This window comes from Cervus elaphus, chromosome 1, assembly GCF_910594005.1.
Source record: "Cervus elaphus chromosome 1, mCerEla1.1, whole genome shotgun sequence".
NCBI classification, from domain to species: domain Eukaryota; kingdom Metazoa; phylum Chordata; class Mammalia; order Artiodactyla; family Cervidae; genus Cervus; species Cervus elaphus.
Genome location: NC_057815.1, coordinates 62770538 through 62789808, shown reverse-complemented (window position 1 = coordinate 62789808; position 19271 = coordinate 62770538). Strand labels below are relative to the sequence as shown.

The following is a 19271-nucleotide window of genomic DNA, read 5'->3' as shown; positions in this document are numbered from 1 at the left end:
CTATAACTATGACTATTACCCACAAGAAATGCTGTGTCCTATCTGTGTCCCAAGCAGAGATTAATATTATCTATATTTTGCACATAAGGAAACTGAGGCACAGTGAATTAAGTAAATTTTTCAAAGTCACAAAATATATAAGTGGCAGGACTAGCATTTGAACATAGGTGCTTTGAACCATTATGTTGTACGGCCATACTGTGAGTTTAGATGGGACTTGCCTCTGTTTCCTTCTCCATGGATTCCTTCTTAGCTTAACATGGGACTGGCACACCAGGGGTGCTCTGTGAACAGACACTGAATGAGCAGAACTGACTTCTTTGTCACTTGATATCTCCCAGATCTCCAGTCAAACTAAGACCACCGATGTTACACATGTTTAGCCAGAGAAGGCAATACACATAAAGGACAAGAATTGCAACATTTTTCAAAGTAGCACCACTGACTGAAATCACGACAACTTGGATTTGGGAATCAGACTGCCTGAGTTCACCTCCTGTCCTTCACTGACTAGCTATGTGATCGTGGTCCATCAATCTATACTGTGCATCTCAGGGTCTTCACCTCGAAAGCAAGAAGAATAATTTAACTACTTTGTAGGCTTGAGGATAAGACATAATGAGTATTAATAGTAAAATATGTGATAAAATAACCTTTGAACCTTGACTGCCACATAATAAGCTATCAAGAAAGGTTATCCTTTTATACATTGCAGCTGGTAAAATGAGCATGGTCTGTGCTGTGCTTAGGCTACTTTAAATGACTGGTGGAGTTAGTGCAGTTGAATAAAGACACCCCTGTGCCCTGAGGCCTGACAATGAGGCCTGCAACAGATAGATATACTGTCATTTTGTTTTAAGCTAATTACCTTATATTATCCTTTGACTGCAGAGTAGGTTTCTGGTGAATTTGGATAAATGGAGCCAAAGTTTGAGGTGTTTCCACTATGCATCAGGGAAGATGAGTCTCTTGGGGCCCAGAATCAGGCCCCGTAGATAGAGACATGGGCCCGTCACAACCCACAGTCACATCTGAAAGGGAATAGCTCTCCCAGGATAGAACCATTTATCACTTGAGAGGAGCATGTGGCAAGCACCTTGGTAGGATGTCTGCAGGGGCACCAACACTGAGACTTCTCCCTTATGAGGCTCACCTTCTATAACTCTAAGGGTATTTTTATTTGAATCCTTCCCTCTCTCTCTCTCTCCTCACCCCCTCACTCTCACTCTGTACCAAAACATGTGTACATTCTATGGCAAAGTAGAAATCACAGATAAATAAACAATAAATCTTCTCAATGCTCACTAACCACAGACAACTATTAATAATTATTTTACATGTTCCAAATCCTTTTTTGATGGAAATATATAAATGTCTAACAATAACATTATATCTTAGAATTTTTACTAACAAAATATCTTGACAGTAGGGTATAAAAACTTTTTATAAAATGTTTTATTTAAAATATCACTTTACAGTGGTTTATACATTCTTCTAAGCTATCCTATCCTAGAAACTATTGTTGTAGCCAGATATCTCTTTTTGATTAGTAATTTATTTTTTCTTCATGTTTTAACATTTGGGAGGTGAAAATGAAAGTTGCTTCAGCCTGTCTGACTCTTTGCGACCACATGGACTACACAGTCAATGGAATTTTCCAAGACAGATACTGGAGTGGGTAGCCTTTCCCTTCTCCAGGGGATCCTCCTAGCCCAGGAATTGAACCCAGGTCTCCTGCATTGCAGGCAGATTCTTTACCAGCTGAGCCACAAAGAAAGCCCATTTGGGAAATCTACTAATTCTGTCTCATTTCTTCTTTTTTTTTCTTTTTGGAAATGTTGGGGGTGTGTGATCTCTATTTTACATGAGTTCTAAATGTTTATATCATGTTGCAGTACCCAGATTATTCAGAATTAAGTCAAATTTACTGGGGGGATAATTGCGCTTTCAATATCTTTCCACCAAGGCACATCCTTTTGTATCCATTCATTCAGTTTTACTTCTAAGTAAGAATCTGATAAGGGGTTCACCTGCCAAACATGTGATGAACTCCTATAGTAGCAAAAACAAAAACAGAAACACAGCTGGTAATCACATTTTACTATGCACTGAGGAGTTGAATGGAAATGTTTCCAAAGAAAACATACAAAGGGCAACATAGGAAAGTGTAGGAAAGAAAACGCTCAGTGTCACTGATCACCAGGAAAATGCATGTTTAAAGCACGTGCCTGCATGTCTGCATCTGTGCTCAGTCACTTCAGTCGTGTCTGACTCTTTGCGGCCCTATGAACTGTAGCCCACCAGGCTCTTTGCTCCATGGTTTTCTCCAGGCAACAATACTGGAGAGGGTTGCCATTTCCCCCTCCAGGGGATTTTCCCCACCCAGGAACTGAACCAACATCTCTTGCTGTTCTTGCATTACAGGCAGATTCTTACTGCAGAGCCTCCAGGGAAGCCCCTGTGAAAGCACAAGGGTTATTAAAAACAACAACAGAAGATAAGAGTTGTTGATGAGGATGTCAGACCCTTGCACAGTATTGTTGGAAATGCAAAATAATTCAACTGCTATGGAAAGGAGTATGAAGATTCTAAAAAGAATTAAAATTGGAACTAATCTCCCAGTTCTTCCTTCCATCCCTCCAGTTAGAATGTAGATGAATAGAAAGATACCTGTCCAAAGGAATAAACTTTCAGACTTTCATCAAAATGCATGAGATGCCCCCACTTTATCTTTTCATCCTTCTATTCATTTATCCTATGGCATTAAGTTTTCTGCCTGAATAACTTAGTATACTGAAAGTCTTTTCTTAATAATTTCCTTCAAACTGAATTGTATCTGGCTCCTGAAAACCACAGGATTATTAATCAGTTCTCTATATCATGGAACTTGTTCTTGTCTATGTTCTCCATTTCTTTGAATAATACTATAATTGTGCCTGAGACTAAGACTCAGAAATACAAACATTATGTTATTTCTGTCTTTCCTTTTTCTATTACATTAAATTAGAGCATAGTCAATGAAATACTGAACACTAAGTGTGCTGGGGTCCAGCCTCAGCAGGATCCAGGGGTACCCTCAGGATGAACGGCCTTGGCAAGAGAAAGAGAGAGAGAGAGAGAGAGACCAGACTGGGGTGTGCAGCAGGGTCTGGCATTGCTTTATTTTTCACAGTAGCTTTCATATCTTAAGTTAGTACATTTCTAAGGGGAGGTGAAAGATAGCATACAGAGTTAGTTTAACATTACGTCGGGTTGCCCTTTATGTAACCAGGATGTTTTCTGCATACTTCTTTGTTTATGAGAGTCTTTTTCCATAGTAGATTTTTGTACATTATCTTCTGGCCTTGGGGCCTATTGACATTTTATGACCTAGATGAATGCAAAGCTGTTTTTCATAATCTATTCTTTATTTTTCCGTTTTGCCTTGAACTTAACAGAAAACAGAAAAGTTGCATGGTACAGGTTGCAACATAGTAGAAATACAACCCTGTTAACACAAAGGTCAGTCCTTTTTGCAGAAGTTATCAGTTAAATTTATCCAAAAGGTTTACCACACAAAGACTCCGCAGTTCCGGTGAGGCAGCCCCTGTTCAGCATTCCTGGTTAAAATTAACAATTATCTTATTGTTTCCACACTAGGGCTAAGCTCTTATTTTTCTAAATCTTTAGCTATATTAACAATAGTTTCCACTGCACAACCTCAGCACATTAAGAGCAAAAACACAGCAAGCAAGTGTTGACCCAATAACCACTTTTAGAATAATATTTTTTGTGTTCTCTAATAGGGCTTCCTCACTCCCTGAAGGGCTCTGTGCCTATTAGGGTCTTTTGTGTGATCAGGTTCTTTATGCTGATTATGATTAAGGTGTTGTGAGCAGTCATGTGCATTAGTACACATTTGCCAAGCAGGCTAGAATGCCAGCAAAGGGGTCTAAATTGAAACACTCCTTTCATCCTGGATAATCTTATAGGAAACCACTGTCCAGGGGACATATTGATTAAAGTTCTAAGTTGATTCTGTTTGGAGAGAGATTGGGGAAGGCCTTCTACCTGTGTCACAGAAATTAGAGAGTAGTCTAATATAGCGAGGATCAGAAAGACAGATATTATCTTTAAGGTGAGCACCGGGGCAGCTTTTCGAAATCCCTGAAGTCCTGATTTGCCTTGCTTGTCGGGTCGTCTCCTCGTGACCTTGTCATGGGTGGGATCTCCTGTGCTGGCTCCTGGCATAAGTGCATCTGCCAGCACTTTTCTGGATTTCCTTCCACTTACATTCTTATACTTTGTGTCAAAGACATCATATTTGTATGCCCATAATAATGCTCTCTTAATGAATCGTTTGCCTCTATATCATTCTCTAATCTGGAATAGGTCTAATATTTTCAAAGGTCAGCTCTGCAAATGGGACTATTCTGACTAGAAAGTTTGAATGCCCCTCCACTACCAAAGTGTCAAAACCAAATTCACAAGTCTAGAGTTAAAGGCCCTCTGTAGTCCAGTACTAAATCAATATTTTTGGTTTCAATTCTCAGAATTTCTTACTTGTATCCCCAAAAACCCAGACTGGTTATCCATATTAATAATAGCAATATTCTTTGCTAGTATTCAAACATTAATTACAGCTCCCCAGCTCCCAGAGTTTCCCAGAATGTCTGAACATATCTATTTAACCCATCTTCTGGGGCCAAGGATCAACGATGCCCTCCTCTCCCATGGAAATTTGACTGGTCATTGCAGTGGACATAACTGCTCTCCTCCCTTTACCACTCTCATAAGCTGTGGATTTGCATCTCCTTTTGTGCCTATTCCTCTGCCTGTTCTGCATTAGATCTTCCTCTTATGGAGTTATGATAGTTCCTGTTGAATTATTAAACTTATCTCCCCTTCTGACTCACCAGCTCCAAGAGATCAACACTGACACTCATTCATTGCTTCAGTCCCTGCTGTGCTCAGTGCAAGGCCAAACACAGGAGACCAGGAGACACACTCAGGAAGTCACTGATCCCACAGGATTTTGATTCTCTTTGTTTGTAAATTGGAGGGGCTAAGGACTTTGCTAATGGGGTAATGAAGATCCAAAAGTAAACTACTGTGAAAAGCCTTAGGACCAAATACTTGCAACTCTGAGTTCTAAACCTGCTCTAAATACACACCTCCAGGCTTTCATCTGCCTTTGTTCCTCCACCTGTATTAGGACTCCTCTATCCTTTTATCTCAGGGCACATTTTCCCCTCCATTCTGCATTCTAAAAATCTCTTTTTTTTTTTTTTCCTATATGAAAGCTCTTCTTAAACATTTCTAAGTTTGCCTCTGTATGCAATATGCAATATCTCTGACTTGGAGATTTCTTTAAGCACTAGATAGAGTCTTGCCACGTGGCTTCCAAAGCAGCCAGTGTCTGTTTATAGACACCCCCCCACCACCAGTTTGTTTTGAGAAATGGGTAAGAGTGCTTATTTATTGCAGAACATCTGCCTCCAAACTACAGCCCATTGGAGTATCCCTGCAGAGAAATGAATGTCTGAATCTGACAGCATTGGAAGATTTCAGAGAACAAGAGAACTAAATAGAAAATATAGAACCAGGAAAGTAAAAATATGCAGAAAAAAAAAAAATCTGACTCCTATAGGGACAGCCTTTCTGTCTTCAGATTGTCATAACATTCAGGATTTCTAAGCTGAGTCAGAGTGCCCTAGTGCCTGAGTCTGGAGTGTCTGGCACTCCACCTTACTACCTGAAAGAGTTCATGGAGGGGGTGGAGGAAGCAAGAGCAGTTGTGGGGGCCCTGCCCATACCCCCCGCCTCCTCTGCCAACTGCCTGACCTGAGCAATATAAGGCTGCATCCAGGAAGTCCCTTGAGTATTTATCAGCTCAGGAGCTCAGGGACTGCTGGGAATACAGAGAATCTTGCAGTGTTCTTTCCTCTCTGACTTAATAGTTTGTTGCTTACATGGTTATGTAGGAATAGGAATGATCAGAACTGGAAATGACATGCAAGGATATTGTACCCAGTTGTTCATTTTATAAAACAGATCATTAGATCCTAGAAAGGAAAAGATACATCTCAATTTATACAGCTTGTTAGTGGCAGAACATGTCAAACTAGGTCTTCTAGGTTAGTTCATGGCCTTTCCACTTTACAACTATGATCAATACCTACAAGAAATGCTGTATCCTATAAAAAGTGCTTAAAACCCATGTAAGTTAGGAATTTGGATTTATCAAATTTTGTGAAATTCTCTCCTGGATTATCCTTGAAATTGACCCCAAGCGTAAGAAGCACGGATTCACTGTAGCTGACCACACACATTGCATAATTACAGGTCAAATTATAAAAAGTATTTGGCTCAATTAAGAAAGTGTTAATGTATACAGCTGCCTTCTTCACAAATATTTATTCAGCACCTACTAGGGTGACAACACAGGTAATGAGGATTAACTGATAAGGTTTTGAGCTCGCTGTACCTGAGAGCTTCAGTCCACTTACCTTGAGAAAGTTTCCACCATACACGCAGCCTCATTTCTTCACCTATAAAATAGGTTATAATCATACTTTAGTTATAGACTGATCAGGATCAATAAGCAACAGAAAATAGGCAAAAGCATTTAACCTATTGGGTCCCATGTAACATTTAATAGATGGTGACCAAAATACTGAAGCACCAGTATTTTGGTCACCTGATGCAAACAGCTGACTCACTGGAAAAGTTCCTGATGCTGGGAAAGACTGAGGACAGAAGAAGAGGATATCAGAGGATGAGATGTCTGGATGGCATCACTAATTCAATGGACATGAACTTAGGAAAATTTCGGTAGACTTGAAGGGACAAAGATGCCTGGTGTTCTACAGTCCATGGGATCACAGAGTTGGACATGGCTAGGTGACTGAACAAGTGGTTATTTAAAACCTAAACATTTTAAAAAAGATGTGGTACATATATACCATGGAATACTACTCAGCCATAAAAAATAACAAGTTAATGCCATTTGCAGCAACATGGATTGACCTAGAGTGTGTCATACTGAGTGAAGTATGTCAGATAGAGAAGGAGAAATATCATATGACATTCCTTGTATGTGGAATCTACACAGTGATACACATGAACTCACAAAATAGAAAGAGATAGACTTAGAGAACAAACTTACGGTTGCCAGGGGGAAAGGGATAATTAGGGAGTTCGGGATGGGCATGTACACACTGCTATATTTAAAATGGATAACCAACATGGGCCTATTGTATAGTACACGGAACTCTGGTCACTGTTATGTGGCTGGCTGGACGGGAGGGGAGTTTGGGGGAGAATGGATACATGTATATGTATGGCTGAGTCCCTTTGCTGGCCACCTGAAACTATCACAGCATTGTTTGTTAATTGGCTATACTGCAACACAAAATAAAAAGCTTAAAAATAAAATATAATATAAAAAGAAACTCAAACATTATGCCCTGCAAGTAAAAACACTGGGAGTGGGTATTAACATAAGTATATCAAATAATAAGTTATTGAATATCTTAAATAGCTCAGTTCTAGGAAGATACTGGCAGGTATACCTAGAAGTAATAGTGATCAGTAGCAAGAGATGCATACTTGTACCAGATTACGAAGAATGTAAGGGGTTGGGATTGGAAAGAACTTCTCATATACCAAATATTGATCTGAAACTAAACAGGTGGAAAAATGCAATAGCTTCTCAACAATGCCACTCATACATAAGTCAGAGCAAAGGACTTAGTGCATCACCTAATATACCCCTAGATTTTCTCATAGTCACTGATTTTCATGGAAAAAGTTCAGGAACCACCCAAGCCCTAATCAACAGGCAGGGATTTATGTGAATTCTCTATTGTTCGTTTTTCATTAGTCTTTTTTTTTTTTTTAATTTTCTCAAATTGAAAAAAAGAAACTTCATTTTTATTTATGACAAAGTCACAATCCCTACCCTACAGGTCTACAGTAGATGTATGTTAACAAAAGTAACTATAAATCAAGTCATTCGTTTAGCATTAAACACAAATTTATTCCTGGGAATGTATAGATGAATCATTATAATAATTCATAGTCAGGTCTGGGAGATTCCTAAGGAAACATTTATAATATCTCAGTGAAAGCAATAATAATAGATACAAGGAGATTTTAGGGAAGAACAAAGGAAGGGACTCTGCAATATTCTAGGGCAATCAGAAGAGATTTCTAGGTGTGTGTAATAGTTCTCTTGATTTTCAAAGAATGGGCAAATATTTTTAAAGTAAACACAGTAGGAGGAATGTCAAAGGATGTCAAAACACGGCAGATGTAAAAGCGTGAACACAGGTATGAGACCTTAAAAGGAAACATCGGAGAAGAGTGGGTGTAGAATTGTGTAGCTATGCATTCAAAAAGGCCAAAGGTCAAATAACCCTCCATAGGACCCGGATCCAATACAGTAATACCTCCTATGCCCTATACTCCTCCAATCTTATGGTTCCGGAAGGCTCTCCAAGAACCAGCACCAAAGGAGAAAATGTCTTCTCTTTCTGCTCCATAAAGTAAATATTCTGGCATTTGCTTCCAGTGGCTCAAGCAGACACATAGACAAGATGGACCCTGGACCCACTTCCAGCTCATAAAAGATTTGTGACCCTAATCTTGCTTAAAGAGACTAGGTATAATTCATATTATAACTTTAAAAGAATGGAATATTAAACCAATAAAACTCCATGAACAGTGGAAGTTAAACAATAGGAAGAGGCTAAAGAAGCCCAGGGGCTTCCACTGGTAGCTCAGATGATAAAGAATCTGCCTGCAATGTGGGAGACCTGGGTTTGATCCCTGGGTTGGGAAGATCCCCTGGAGAAGGGAAATGCCACCCGCTCCAGTATCCTTGCCTGGAGAATCCATGGACAGAGGAGCCTGCTGGGCTACAGTCCATGAGGTCACAGAGTCGGACATGACTGAGTGACTAAGCAGCAGCTGCGAAGAAGCCCAAAGCTCTCTTCAGATGTATCTGACGACCTGGCTCAGCAGAGCCCTGTGATGGTGAGCCTATCACTGTAACCCCAGTTCACACCAGTGAAACTGGGACAGAGCCTGAGCCTTTTCTCCATGCTGGAAAGTTACAAATCCAGACAGAGCCATGAACTTCCTACTTAATGTGCTAAATAGATAAAGACTGTCACCAGCAACCATCTGTTGTTCCTCTTTCAGATTATGCAGATTTCTAAAGTCAAGGGAAGGATATTGAGTATTAGTTTATAGAATGTGATGTGGAAAACATTAGCCCAGACGTTCTCAAACAGCTTTTCACAGGTACCTAAATGAGCCAAATTGTTGCTTTCAAATCCCTCGGATTTAAAGAAACAAGAAATACACTGGCACTGAAAACATATCGTCCACTCTTATGGCAGCAACTTCTTTGTAAGTCATATTTGTAACAGAGCCAAAATCATTATACAGCAACATTCTTTCAAAGAGTATTTATTGAAGTGAAATGAAGTCGCTCAGTCGTGTCCAACTCTTTGCAAACCCATGGACTGTAGCCTACCAGGATCTTCAGTCCATTGGATTTTCCAGGCAAGAATACTGGAGTGGGTTGCCATTTCCTTCTCCACGGGATCTTACCAACCCAGGGATCGAACCAGGTCTCCCGCATTGTAGGCAGACACTTTAACATCTGAGCTACCAGGGAAGCACCTATTAAAGGTGAGACACAGTATTAGCACTCTATTAATCTATGGATATACTCTCTATAGTATATAAAATCTGAGCAATATAAAAATATATGATACATTTATGACATGTTTGACAATTTCAAGTACAATTAATTTTTTATTCACTCTATTCAGACTATAATGCATATAGTATTTAGATAATAAACAATATGCTCTTTATATAAAATTATTCTTTAATGAGATTATGATCAGTTTTAAGGTAAAACATTGTACCATATGGTAGTTCAGTGAAGCATAAAGAGAAGGTTGGTATGCAAATATAATCATTTATTAACTCATTCCTCAACTACCGTGTATGTTAGCTATGTTTCAAGCCCTTTGTTAGAGACTGAAGAGTACAAAGATAAATAAAGCAGTCCCTGCCCAGAAATTGCTTACAATGTAGTTGAGGAGACAAAGTACCCAATCAAGCTAATATGACTAAAGTACATTTCAAGTATAAGGGAGACAGAAAGCAAGTATAGAATAGTTCTACTCAGGATTCAAGAAAATCTGAGACAAAATACCTCTTCAGACTATGGCTGATGCACATGACATTTTGAAGCCAAACATTGAATTTCACATTGATTCTTGCTGAATAAAAATAAAGAATCAATAAGTCACGTGTATTATTAGAAAAATTTTAAAGCAGTTCATTTTATGTACTCCTTAAAACAAACATGTTAGGTAAATGAATCAGAGATCCTATTTTACAGATGAGGAAATTAAGACTGAATTTAGTTCACTTATTCAAGAAGTCACCTCTATGGATGGGTTAAGTAACCTTACTGTGGTGAAGATTTCACAATGCGTATGTGCAGCAAATCATCACATTTTACACCTTGAACTTACAGCAGGTATATGTCAATTACATCTCAATAAAGCTGGAGGAATACAAGAATCAGGAGAGAAAATGTAAACTTTCATTTGCATTTCTGTCTATTCAGGGAATTATGGAGCACAGAAGGAGAGGAAACATTTCCAAATATGAGATTCTGACTTAAGGAAATTCATTAATAATCCATATTTTCATCTGTTAATTTTTTCACTCTTGATTTCCTTCTGCTATTCTTTCACTATTGTTTATTCATCCATTTTTTATATATTCTTTTATATTGCCATCACATCATTAGACAATATTTGAATTAAGGCTCTGTAGTGGTCGAGTGTGGATGGACAAAGTTTTTGACACAGCTGCTCCTTTAGGGAGCTCAGATTTCTTGAGAGGAAGCAGATAGATATTAAAGAGTAGGAGAAAGTTTCAGGAGAGATATAAACAAAGGATCATTAAGTACAATGGACAGTTAAGTTCAGTTCAGTCACTCAGTCATGCCTTACTCTTTGCAACACCATGAACTGCAGCACGCCAGGCCTCCCTGTCCAACCCAACTCCCGGAGTCCACCCAAACCCATGTCCATTGAGTTGCTGATGCCATCCAACCATCTCATCCTCTGTTGTCCCCTTCTCCTCCTGCCCTCAATATTTCCCAGCATCAGGGTCTTTTCCAATGAGTCAGCTCTTTGCATCAGGAGGCCAAATTATTGGAGTTTCAGCTTCAACATCAGTCCTACCAATGAACACCCAGGACTGATCTCCTTTTGGACGGACTGGTTGGATCTCCTTGCAGTCCAAGGAACTCTCAAGAGTCTTCTCCAACACCACAGTTCAAAAGCATCAAATCGTAGGTGCTCAGCTTTCTTTATAGTCCAACTCTCATAACCATACATGACCACTAGAAAAACCATAGCCTTTACTAGTTGGACCTTTGTTGGCAAAGTAATGTCTCTGCTTTTTAATATGCTGTCTGGTTTTGGTCATAATTTTCCTTCCAAGGAGTAAGTGTTTTTTAGTTTCATGGCTGCTATAACCATCTGCAATGATTTTGGAGCCCAGAAAAATAAAGCCAGCCACTGTTTCCATTGTTTCCTCATCTATGTGCCATGAAGTGATGGGTCTGGATGCCATGATCTTAGTTTTCTGAATGTTGAGCTTTAAGCCAACTTTTTCACTCTCCTCTTTCACTTTAATCAAGAGGCTCTTTGTTCTTCTTTACTTTCTGCCATAAAGGTGGTGTCATCTGCATATCTGAGGTTATTGATATTTCTCTCGGCAATCTTGATTCCAGCTTGTGCTTCTTCCAGACCAGCATTTCTCATGATGTACTCTGCATATAAGTTACATAAGCAGGGTGACAATATACAGCCTTGACGTACTCCTTTTCCTATTTGGAACCAGTCTGTTGTTCCATGTCCAGTTCTAACTGTTGCTTCCTGACCTGCATACAGACTTCTCAGGAGGCAGGTCAGGTGGTTTAGTATTCCCATCTCTAACAGAATTTTCCACAGTTTATTGTGATCCACACAGTCAAAGGCTTTGGCATAGTCAATAAAGCATAGATAGATGTTTTTCTGGAATTCTCTTGCTTTTTCAAGAGAGTTTCAAGTTTGATCTCTGCTTCCTCTGCCTTTTCGAAAACCACCGTGAACATCTGGAAGTTCACGGTTCACATATTGCTGAAGCCTGGGTTGGAAAATTTTAAGCATTACTTTACTAGCGTGTGAGATGAGTGCAATTGTGGGGTAGTTTGAGCATTCTTTGCATTGTCTTTCTTTGAGATTGGAATGAAAACTGAACTTTTCCAGTCCTGTGGCCACTGCTGAGTTTTCCAAGTTTGCTGGCATATTGAGTGCAGCACTTTCACAGCACCATCTTGCAGGATTTGGTAGAGTCAAGTGCCTACATATTTCAAGGTCTCCCATGTGAAAAGAACATGCCCAGGAATCCTAAAATCTAATTTTGACTACTTAAATATTGTAACATTGTATTAGGGAGTTCCAGATAAACAGAACCAATAGAATATGTGTGTAACCAAATATCTTAAATTTATTATAATGAACTGGCTCTCACAATTACAGAGACCAAGAAGTCCAGACCCAGGAAAGTCAATGGCATAGTTCCTGTCCAAATTTGAAGGTTTGAGAATCCGGAGAGTCAATGGTGTATGTTTTAGTTCAAATCTGAGACTGAAGGCAGGAGAAGACTAATGTCCCAATTCAAAAACATTCTTACATACTCTGCTTTTCATTCTATTCAGGAATTCAGCGATTTGCATAAGGCCCATCCATACTGGGGAGGGCAGTATGCTTTACTCAATTTACCAATTCAAATAATAAACTCATCTAGAAATACCCTCAGTAAAACACACAGAAAAATTGTTCAGCCAAATACCTAGCCTTGAGGCCCAGTTAAACTGACACATAAAACTAACCATCACAACTGTTGTACTCTAAAGCTTTTCAAACAGCACCATAACAAGGTCTCTGGTTTCTGACAACATTGAAGATCAATCACACAAGCTTAAGTTGCATACTGGTAATGATATGATAAACAACCCATAATGATTCCAGCTGTGCCTCTGTCTTTTCTCAGAATTGTTCAGGCCCATAACCAGAAGTCCCAGCCATGTCACCAAGTGTCCTGAAATGAGTTTCCTGGAAAATATCTCCCACCCTGTAGAGGTGTTTGTCATTCTCTAGTTTATTCTTAAAAAGAGACCACTTTTATGTCTCTAGGGAACATTGATATAATTGATTGCTGGATAAAACCCAAGATGGTCCAGACAAGAACTGGCCCACTATACTACAGGTTTGATCATAGTGTGTGAAGGGCAGAACTAGCATCCTCCAGAGAGACCCTCTCCTCTTCGGGTGTCCAAATGATTCTGCCCCCAATATCAAATCCTTCAGGGCTTCTAGAGAAGCCAGCCAGGACCTGATCCTGAAGAGCATCTTGAAAAGCCTGCACTGAAACTCTTTTGTCCTAATGGAGGAGATGATGGGATTGAGCATGGGAGGCACAAAGAGGTAGATAAGAGACATGAGGGTGTGGACAGCATGGGGCAGGCCAGCAGCAAAGCAGTGCATGATGGACACACTCACCATAGGCATGTAGAAGATGAACACAACTAGGATATGGGATACACATGTGTTGAGTTGTTGAGGCGATCCCTTGGGGAGGCAATGGCTAGCACAGATTGAAAGATAAGTACATAGGAGAGAAGAACGAGGGCACAGTCCAGGCCAAAGGTGAAAAGCACAATGGACAGTCCATAGTGGCTATTGAGGGAGACATCAGTGCATGCTAGCTTAATCATATCCACGTGAAGGCAGTAGGCATGGGAAAGGATGTTCCGGGGGTGGCAGAAAGGTAGTCTGTGCAGCAACAGTGGGAAGACCAGGATGAGGGCAAAGCTTCATAGGAAAGTACACCGGCCCATGGCCACAATGCGGGCATGGGTGAGCACAGTGGCATAGGGCAGTGGATTGCAGATAGCCACGTAGCAATTGAAGCTCATGGCCAGAAGGATGCCAGACTCTGTCCAAGAGAAGAAGTGGATGAAAAACACCTGGGCTAAGCAGACAGTAAAGGCAACCACCCGGGCCTGGAAGCAGAGGGCAGCCGGCACAGTCGGCAGTGTGGAAAAGGACACCCCCAAGTCATTGACAGACAGTAGGGACAAGAAGTAGTGCATGGGCTGGTGCAGACTAGGCTCCTCCTTAACAGTGAGGATGATCAGGATGTTTCCCACAATGGCGATGGCATAGAGCAGAAGGAGAGGGAAAGATAACCAGGGCTCCACAGCTTCATTCCTGGGAAGCCCGTCAAGATACAGATGGGAGCATCAGAGACATTGATCTTGAAGTTGACCATGAGAGGTTGGGGACAACTGTCGTTAGCCAGTATGACTTTTTGGTGAAATTATATCATATGCCTAAGATTACTACTGTTCCCAGAGAGGAAAAGAAACACTTAGGTTCATAAATTACGATTATTCATAGATTTTCTTCTTAAGATACACTGGGAGGATGACCAGGAGCTCATGAAATGCTAGTAGCTGAAAAAAAGAGGTATTTCTTAGACTCTTTCAGAAAAGAGTCATTAAGTACTCAGGGTGGTTGACTAGCTCTTTAAGTCTTACTGGTAGTCTTCTAGTTGACTTCCTTATGATCATTTTCACAGCTCCCCTTCAAATATCCCCAAATTTCATAGCCATGATCTTACCTACCTCCTAAGAGATGTAAACACTTATATCCATCCTGACAGACAAAGAACCAAAGGTGCAAGGCAGGAAAAGAAATTACTCCAGGTTTTCTTGGGAAGCAGTTACGTGGCTAGAGCTGTAACTTAGTAATTCGGTTCCCATCCTGAGGTGACTTTGTGATCCAGAGTCCCACATTTCACCCTCGAAGCATACATGAAGGAAGCCTGGGAAGTCAGCATGTCTCAATAGGCATCATAGTTTTGTTAGTAAAGCATATAGAATCAGAACACACTGGGTTTGATTTCTGCTGCTTTCACTTATTAGCTGTATGACATTAGGTAGATTTCTTAAACTCTCTTCTTCAGTTTCTTTATTTTTTAGATAAAGTTAAAATAGAATTGCCCTAGGCATATGCATACATGCTACATATAACAAAAGGAGAGAGAGAGAAAAAAAACTTGAACTTGGAACATGTCCCATCATAGTCAGAATTACAGAGGTACTGCTATTATTATCATTTAAAATCATTTTTAGATGGAAAATAAATTATATAGTATGTTTTCTTTGACAAAAGTCATGGAATATATTTACATTAAACTTAAATATGCATTTTAAAATCACATATTATCATATAATAAATTATGGTAGAGTCAAGCAAAAGTGAATTGTAAAAGTTTAAGAAAAAATAGGAGAGAAAAAATTATAACATTAGAAACATACTATCCATTACCTTATTTTTCCTATGAGTGGTTAAAAACAGCAATCTTCAATTTGCACAATAGATCATAATTTTTCATCTCACAGACTTTCAAGTTCAACAGGAGTAGATGATGAAAAATGTTTCCTTGATGCAGGACCAATGAGGTTGTGACAAGAGGTACTAAAAGGGTAATCAATGCATCTTGCATCTTTTCCTATGGTCTCTCGCACAGAGGAGTTTCAGCTATCTGGGGAAGAAACTACATTTAGGAATATTTAATAATATTTCTGTGACATGTGCAAAACCCTTTAACATATTGTGATAAGTGACTGGCTATCCATTTTGGAGCTTGTTAGTTCCCCTTTGCCTCTCATGGATAATTTCTAACACTTATGTGTAATTACCCACCACTGATTACTTTATTATTTTAAGTGACCCCTGGGGGAAATTTTGCTTTTTCTCTACCAGAAGCTCAGTATCACATCAGTGAACAATTAGATTCAAAATCAGAGAGAAATTCTCTATCAGTGAGGTTAAGTGTCCGGGACAAAATTTTCAGGGAATTACTGCTGAAGAATGGGGATGCTGCGTAGCAGCATTGGGTTTGAAGAAGTAGGGAGGATGAGCCAGATAAGCCCTGGGAAACCTGTACAATGTCCTGACCTCTCATTAGTACACATGGAGAAACTGTCACTGAGGACTTCGGAGGAGACAGTCTTAAGGACATGCATGGGTCACCCACTTCTTGAGCACCCCACTCCTGAGTTCCACTTTATCATGTTACAAGTTTTAGTATAAGGAAGTCTAGAATTGCCTTAACTAAAAGCCTCTTGCTCTAGAATAGGGCCCGTTTTAGTACCTCTTTCCTGTCCTAATTAGAGATGTTGCTTGAGTTCAGCAAGTGCTCTTCTCTGTTCCTTACTGTTTTTTTCTCAACTTTCATGCCAAAAGAAAGTGGGGGCAGAAGATGGAGAGAGAAGTGATAGACAGAGAAGGATTGAAGGGCAAGAGGAAAGACAGAGAGTGAGGAAGAGGCAGAGAAAAGGGGATTAAATATACAGGAGAAGTAACATGGAAAAGGGACAGGTTGGGTGTGAGAAAGGAAGTGTAAGACCAGAGAAGGGATTTTAGGGAGACAGTGGCTGGAAAATTAAACCTGGAGACGGAGAAAGAGGAGAAAAGAAAAAAGAAGACAGAAGAACAGTGACAGGGAAATGCCCCAACTGGACCCTGGTGCTCCAAGAGGATTGGGCTATGTTTTCTCCAAGTGAGGGCAAGGCTGCAGAAGATGCTACACACATCACATTTCACAGGAGTTGCCTCTCAGGCTCTGAGCCATGGAAGAGCTATGGTAAAGCCATAATGTCTCCCAGGTAAACCCATTTGGGAATAGGCTCCTCACAGTGGGACCCCGGTAGACACCTCTTGCTGTATTCCCATGGTTGTTTCAGACCTGTCTGCAGAGGCCAAGGCAACACGACTGTGCCTGGGCAGGACCCTAGGGGCCTTCCTAGGGCTGACTCCTCCCCCATGTGCTCTGCCTGCCTCTTTTTGGTACAAAAGCTGTAGTGTCCCAGGACTCCCTTGAGTCACAAAATATTCGGCTCAGGAATTAATAATAACTGATATGAGCATGCAGTGACAAAAGTAGCAGTTGGGCCGGGAGAACTGGTAATAATTCAATCAGTCGTATGGCAGTTACAGAATCTGTAGTTCCTCCCTGAAATACAGAGTCAATTGTATCTGATGCACATTTCCTGAGTGGTTAAACAGATGCTAAACCCCCCCACCAAATGGAAATGAACTACTGGATGACCATGAACATGTAGCCCCCGGTCTGGCTGGAGCCCCAAGATTGATAATGTTAACCCTGTGACACCATCTGATACCTCACCATCAACCAGTCAGAGAATTGTGCACAAGCTGATCACAGACCCTGCAATCCTCCTCCCTCACCTTGCCTTTACAAATGCTTTGCTGAAACCCCTTGGGGAGTTCTGGGTTTTGAGCACTAGCTGCCCCAGACTCCTGCTCGGCACCTTTCTCCAATAATACATGCTGCACTTTTACCAGCAGCCAGTGTCAGTAGGTGTCAGTGGATTGGCTTTGCTGCCTGTAGGCAAGTGAACTTAAGTTTACCTTCAGTAATACCTTCTCTCCTCCCAGTTGAGCAGGGCTTAGCTGCCTCCACACCAGGTCCCCATGACCCCTTAGATTTTCTCCAGGATGGGTTCCAAGGGCTCTGCAAGATGCAGAGTGTGAGTGCCAAGAATATAACTAATTCCTCCTGACCTTCAGCTCTGGGGTTTCTTTCCTCCATGCCAAGTCCCCCTTCTCTTCTTAAGGAATTTTCAGAAGCCAGAATGTAGAGTAGGTTAGAGTTGTAAGCAATAGAAATACAATAATCATCAGTAATATTCTGTGTTTATAATTTTCCTTAGACTCCATCAAGAAGTTCTTAAGCATTGTCATTTTCAACCTTAACAACCAAATTTGGAGAGAAATGGTATCTTCCCATTTGAAAGAAATGAATTGCCCAGGAGGTCAAATTAGGTTCAAAGTTATCACACCACTGAGCAGCAGAACTGCTGGAGAAGGAAATGTCAGCTGGCTCCAGTATTCTCGCCTGGAGAATCTCACGGACTGAGGAGCCTGGGGAACCACAGCACATGGTGTCGCGAAGAGTCAGACGTGACTGGAGTGACTGAGCACGAGCAGAGCCGCATTCAGACATAGGTCACTCATTAATCACTTAACATTCTCAGAAAACCTAATACGAATTTGTATCCAGTAAAGACCCTGGACCATATTTCATCTACCTGTTAATCATTACCATCTCTGCCTTTTTTCCTTTTTATCCTTTTTTTCCTACTTAATTGATTGTCTTTCTGCTTCTGCCTCTCTCTGCAACATCCCTCAAAAATAGAGGAAACTACAAAGGAAAAGAATAAAAGAAGCTAAATCAATCTTTCTCATTCTCATGACCATAAACTTCTGGCTTTCCACAAGGCTACCAGCTAAGATCTGGGATACAAACCTGGCCCCTTGCTCTGTACCCTCCACCCAGACCCAGGGCTTGCCTTGTCTGTGGTGTCACATGGGTAAATGGACCCTAGGCAGTTGAGCTTTCGAGTTTCAGTGATTACACAATTCTATGATTTTTTAAAATTTTATTATTAGTATATAATTTATATATCATCAAAGTTGTAAATTCACTGTTTTTCTTAGCATATTTACAGTTTGCAGAACATTTTTAATCACTTTGAAATGAAATCCCATTACCATTAGCAGTCACTCCTCATTCTCATTTATCCCAGACCCTGGCAATAGCTAATTTACTTTCAGTTTTTATAGACCTGTCTATTCTGAAAATTTTATTTAAATGTAAATTATGTGTTTATTAAAAATAATTCTTCTTTAAATATTTGTAAATAAACTTTTATGTGAAAACAGGTTTTTAGTTTTTTAGAGTATTTATTAATACCTAGCAATAAAAGTGCTGAGTCACTAGTAACTCTATGTATAACTGTTTGAAAGACAGCCTAACTGTTGTCCAAAGTGGCTTCACCAAAATTTACATTCCCACTTGCAAAGTTGAAGAAACCATTTTCTCCATATGTTTCTAGCATTTGTTATTTTCTGATTTTGTTTTTTATTTTATTTTATTTTTGTTTATAACCCATTTAATGTGTGGAGTGATATCTCATAGTGGATTTGAGTTGTATTTCCCTAATGACTAGTGAAGCTGAACATGTCCTATGTGCTTATTCACTATTTGTCTATCTCGCTTTGCAGAAATGTATGTTCAAATCATTTGCTTATTTTTAATTGATTTATCTT

The 19271-nt window shown here is 40.0% G+C and overlaps 1 pseudogene; it reads right to left on the bottom strand.

The window, feature by feature from the left end:
* Window positions 1–13250: 13250 nt before the first annotated feature.
* Window positions 13251–14400, bottom strand: LOC122702087 (annotated as a pseudogene).
* Window positions 14401–19271: the final 4871 nt, after the last annotated feature.